This window comes from Geospiza fortis, unplaced genomic scaffold, assembly GCF_000277835.1.
Source record: "Geospiza fortis unplaced genomic scaffold, GeoFor_1.0 scaffold432, whole genome shotgun sequence".
In the NCBI taxonomy this organism is placed as follows: Eukaryota; Metazoa; Chordata; class Aves; order Passeriformes; family Thraupidae; genus Geospiza; species Geospiza fortis.
This window is the reverse complement of record NW_005054436.1, coordinates 1344268-1350182: the sequence shown is the minus strand read 5'-3', so window position 1 is coordinate 1350182 and position 5915 is coordinate 1344268.

The window sequence follows — 5915 nt, the reverse complement described above, 5'->3', positions numbered from 1 at the left end:
GGCACAGCTGGGCTGGATCTGACAGCTCGGCACAGCTGGAGGGAGCCCAGCTGAGGGTGGGGATGGAGGGAGGTGCGGCGCGGACCCGCCGGGAGGGCGGCGGGAGCCACCAGCGCGCACACGCTCAGGCCAACGCTGCCGCCACAAAAGGAAATTATTAATTTGCTGGGAATAAAGTCGGCAGCGAGTCAAAACCCATCCTGCTCCCGATGTGCTGGAGGAAAGGCTCCCAGGCTCCCCTGGCAGCAGCCCTGCTGCCTTTGTGCAGAGGGACAGGCTGGCACAGGGGCACCACGTCCCCAGGGCGGTGGGATGGTCGCTGTGTCCCCATCCCGGGATGGAGCACGGCCAGGATTCACCCAGACACGGCAGCTCTGCTCCCAGCTGTGCCACCCTAACTCCTGCTACCATGGCAGGGGACGTGTCCCCCTCCCTGATACTCTTTGTCCCCACCTCACAGCCCTTCCCTGTTTGTTTTCCCACTGCTGCCTCCCTCCAGCTCCCCGAGTGGAGCCGGGGTATTCAGGGCTCACAGCCTGAATGAAGCCAGATCCCTGGACACATTCCTGTGGTTGTTTTTTTTTTTTTTTTTTTCTGCTGCTTTTTTTTTTTCTTCCCCTTTTTCTCTTTCTTCCCCCCTCCTCCTCCTCTCCCTCGCTTGGCACAAGCCAAAGGATTCAAAAGGAAGCCAGGCTTGGCAGACACGGGGGGAGGAGGGAGTGGGGAGATGAAAGAAGGCCTCTCTCCAGCTTTCTCTTCCAGTTCCCACACTCAGCAGAGAGCTCCTAATGATTCCCAGCCGCACCTGGAGGAGGCCTGTTTGTGCAGCCAGCAGGACAAGCCCCCATCACCCCACCCCTGCCATGTGGGGTGGCCCCACAGCCCCCCCCAGCCAGGTCACCCTGGGTGACAAAGTGCCTGAGGTGGCACTCAGGGACGTGTGCCCCACGCCAGAATTGGCGCTGAGGAAAATTCTCTGCACGCCCAGCTTGGTGGGCTTCAAGCAGCTGCCCCTCCCCATGGAGGGGGGTGGGTTGGGGACATTCCGGGGGCTCAGGTGGCAGAGATGCCCGTTCACAGCCCCCAAACACGCTCCTGAAGCACCAGGTGGCACCGGGGAAGGCGGTGATGCCATTAGGGCACCAAGGAGGGGACATCGGCCACCAGGTCACCTCTGGCGGCACTCGCAGCCCTCCACGCCCTCTCGTGGCACCTGCTCAGCACCACAACTGTCCCCATCCCTGTCCCTGTCCCCATCCCTGGGGCAGACGCATCCCCATCAGGATGGGCCGAATTCCAGCAATGTCCCCTCCCTCGTGCTCCAATTCCCACCGAAAGCCAGCGCGGGCCGGGGAAGCCAAGCTTCCCTCATAGTGCATTAGGAGCAGATTTCCCCTCATTTATCCTCCCTGGCATCCTCAGCTTCTCTGGGCAACCGATGCCAGGGCCTCACCACCCTCAGAGAGGATTTCTTCCCAATATCCAGTCTAAATCGACATTTCTTCAGTTTAAACGCATTCTCCCTCACCCTATCACTCCATACCCTTGTCCAAATCCCTCTCCAGCTCTCCTGCAGCCCCAGAAGGTCCCGAGCCCCCCCCTGCTCTGCTCTGCGCTGCTGCCAGGGGGGATTATGGCACAGCCCCATCCGGCACAGCGCTGCCAGCAGAGCTTTGAATGCAGCCCCGGTAACGGAGCCCTCGCTGCGGGAACGGGAAAGCGCCGGGACGGGCAGATCTCCGCCCCCGTGGGCAGAGCTGGGGAAACCAGGCAGCTTTTCCTAAAAGGGGATCTCCAGGCAGGGGGAGCAGGGTGGGTTTGCTCTGTGGGTCCAAGATCTTTGCCCTCTGGCCCCAGCTCTCTCGGGTTGCTGTTGATAATTGCTGCAGAAGGTCTCAGGTAGCTGGTTGTTAATTGCTGCCCCGAGATGTGCAGGATGTCCCTGCTTCGGCCTATGCGTCTGAAGAACGAGCCTGGACTCTTCAGTTTTTGGTCTTGAGGTTGTTTCTTAATTCTTATCTATAAAATTTTCTTTCTGCCCAGCCGAGATCTGCTCAGCAGGGCAGCCACAGGCACTCTGACCGCCCCCGAGGTGATGTTGTCCTTTTATACTGCAAACTACATATAACATATTTGCACTTAATTCCCAATACCTATCACCTGTGTTAGACAGTGCACTTCTACTCTAACCCAATCCCAAAGTGCCAACATCACAGCAGAAAATGGAGATCAAGAAGAAGAAGGAGAAAGGCTGGACATGCCCAGATTCCTCCATCTTGTCCCAATAACCCCCATACCAAAAATCCTAAAATCTGCATTTTCACCCTGTGATCATTTTGTTATTACACCATTCAAACCTGTGTGACTTTCAGGTCCTCATACAAAGTTGGCAACTTGCTCCAGGGGTCAAAATCAAATCCTCAGGTGTTTTGGGCAGCATGCCAGTGTCTCTGAGCCCCCAGCGGGGTCCTCAGTAACTCTGGACACCCAGAGGGATGCACTGAGTTCTGACACCGCCCAGCAGCCAAAGGGTCATTCCCAGATCCATCCCCACCGAGACATCCCTTAGGGACAGCAGCAATTCCCAGCCAGGGCTGGGCAATTCCCAGCTTGGGAAGGTGGTGATGGGTGCAGGTACCCCAGTGACCCCTTCAGGCCCTGCACACGGAGCTGGAGTGTTGTCAGAACTCAGGGCATCCCTCTGGGTGTCCAGAGATGCCAGGGGGCTCAGAGACCCTGGCACACAGCCCAGAACACCTGTGGGTTTGATTATGACCCGTGCAGCAAATTGCCAGCTTTGTACGAAGACCTGAAAGCCACAGAAGTTTAAGTAGTGTAATAATAAAATTATCACTGGGTGAAAAAGTGGATTTTGGGATTTTTAGGGGGTCTTGGGGACAAGATGGAGGGACTTGGGTGTGTCCAGCCTTTCTTCTTCTTCTTCTTCTTCTTCTTCTTCTTCTTCTTCTTCTTCTTCTTCTTCTTCTTCTTCTTCTTCTTCTTCTTCTTCTTCTTCTTCTTCTTCTTCTTCTTCTTCTTCTTCTTCTTCTTCTTCTTCTTCTTCTTCTCCTTCTCCTTCTCCTTCTCCTTCTTCTTCTCCTTCTCCTTCTGCTTCTGCTTCTCCTTCTCTACCTCCATCTTCTGCTGTGATGTTGGCACTTTGGGATTGGTGTGGAACAGAAGTTCACTGTCTAACATAGGTGATAGGTATTGGAAAGTAATTGTAAATATGTTATACATGGTTTGTAGTGTAAAGAGACAAAAGGATAAAGAGGGCGGTCAGAGTGCCTGGAACTGTCCTGCTGAGTGGACCTCGGCTGGGCAGGAGAAAATTTTTTATAGATAAGGTATAATAAACAACTCTGAGACCAAAAACTGAAGAACTCTGATTCATTCTTTGACCGTGTGGGTGGAAACAGAGACTTTTCAGGTATCTGGGGGGTTCAATTAACTGCAGAACTCCCGAGAGAGCATCTCTGGAGGAGCTGGCCCAGCTCGGAGCTGCCCCTTGGCAGGGAGGCTCCATCAGCGGCTCCACACCCGCCCCGCTGGGTCACGGCTCCCTCGGTGGCCCTGGCTGTGCTCAGGGGGGACCATTTTAGGCACTGGTGACAGAGGTGTCAGCAAGCACGGCTAAAAATAGCGGTGTTGAAGGGACGAGATGGTCGGGCTGCTCCAATCCTGGCCCGGCCCCGCCGGTGCTGATAGCGAGTGCCCTTTGCTTGTGCTCCTGCCTCCAGGTCCCCTTATCTGTCCCTGCAGCTCCGGGTGTTTCTGTCACCCTGTCACCAGGTCCCCTGCCCTGATATTTTATCCTGCAGGTTCCTGCTCAGGGCTGTTGGTGCCTATTCTGCCCTCCAGGGAGGATGTAAAACTGCAGAGGAATTCCCACCTGGGCCACAGGACAGACGTGGATTTGCATGGCCCCCACACACCAGGATCTGCAGGGGTTTCACTGCACTTCAGAGCATTCCTGGGTTTCTTCTTTCCCTCCCTAATGAGCTGGAATCATCCTCTGTTCCCTCTGGATCATTCATGAGATTTAGATTCACCATTCTAGGAAGTGCTCAAGGTCAGGTTGGACGGGGCTTGGGGCACCCTGGGTCAGTGGGAGGTGTCCCTGGCCATGGCAGCGAGTGGCACTGGGTGATCTTTAAGTGGCACTGGGTGATCGTTTAAGTTCCCTTCCCAAACCAGTCTGGGATTCCATGATTCTGCCAAGCTGATGGGGAAACTGAGGCAGGGACGCGGCACAACTCCCCTGGCGCACACAAAGGACCAGGAGAGCAGAGTCCACGCTCTGCCCAACCTCCCTGCCACGCTCACCAGGGCTGTCCCGCTCTCTCCAGACACCCCACGAGTTCTGGGGGTTAAATCCCGATTTGTCATGAGCAGCAGCCCCTGCTATTCAGGGTGGTGATTACCTCGGGAACATCTGTGCTGACAATTGCTGAGTGGCAGCACAATTCCCACCAGCTCTGCCTCCGCCTCCTCCTCCTCCTGCACGGGCTTCATTTCAAAGCACGCTCCCTGCAAAGCCCTGCCATGCCTGATCAAGGGAAAACCTTGGGAGACAGGCAGCAGAATCAAAACCTCAGCCTCGCAGCAAATCCCAAATCCACCTGCACAGAGCTCCCTCTGTCCCTCATGTCTCACAGCCAAGAGCTTGGGGTTGTCCTCGCAGCTTTTGGCTTTGCTGTGGACATCCCGACCTCCCAGGGCTGCACGGACACACCTGGGCTTTCCCTGGTGCATCATCTGTGCTGGAATTCGATTTATTTTTCTTTTTTTTCCCCTCCAAGCATCCGGTGGAAGAACACAGCAGGGCTGGGGATGGGCTGGGGGGAGGCAGGAGCGCTGCTGAGGGCCATCCATCCCTTAAATGAACACCCATAGCAGGGACGCTGCCCCGGGGCCCACGGACATTCCTTGGCTATATTTGGTGATGGATGGAGAATTTGCTGCTTCCCCTCAGTCCATCTGTTGCCCTGACTGGCAGGGAGGAGCTGCAGCGTCGCTGCTCCAGCGCTTCACCAGCCATAAATCTCATCAATCTCCTCTGCTGAGCCTGTGCTGCCTCCCACCTGTTGGCTGGGAGAAGATCAAGCTGACAAAAGTCTCCTGCCAGGCTGTATTTTTATCCAGGGCTCCATCACGAGCCCAGGTGCCCCACAAAAGCTGCTCACGAAGCACAGGGAGGCGTTTGGATCACAGCACATCCCACCCCTGGAATCCCACCTCCCCCACAGGTCTCCAGTCCCAAAGCAGGAGCTTGAATCACATTTTCTGAATTCCCTTAAACCCCCAAAACCCCTTTTTCCTTCTGCCCCATCACCATAAAACCTGGGAGGTCCCAAGCAGGGAGCCAAACACTCCTTGTGAGAACAGAGGGAGCAGGGCTGGGACCCAACACGGTTTATTATGGAAAAACAGCCCGAGGGATCCCATTTACATGGCAAAAAAACCACCGGGGGACAATGAAGTGAAATCCACAGCAACAACACACAGCAGGAAAAGTCCCGTTGTCAGCAGGAGAGGCAGCACCCTGTGAGAGAAGAGCCCACCCCAGGGGATGACCCCAGGGACACTGCCCAGCCCGAGGGGACCCGAGGGAAGTGCACAAGCAGCAAGTCCTTGTCTTCCAGTTGTAGTGATGGAGGAGGAAAAATAAAAAAACAAAACCAGAGGAAGCCACGCGGATAAAAGCAAAAGGGGCAGCCATGGTGGGAATGGAAAGTCCTCCCTGCTTGGGGGGGATGTGGGGAGGTCTGGCTCACCTGGGACCCATTTCCTGAGCCCCACACCTCCCAGGGAGCCCCTAAACTGCCCTGGCAGCAGGAGGACCCAGAGCAGGGTCACTAAAAGCCTGTCCCCAGCTTGCACCCAGCTCCCTGCGCACCTCAGGGCCTGGAGAG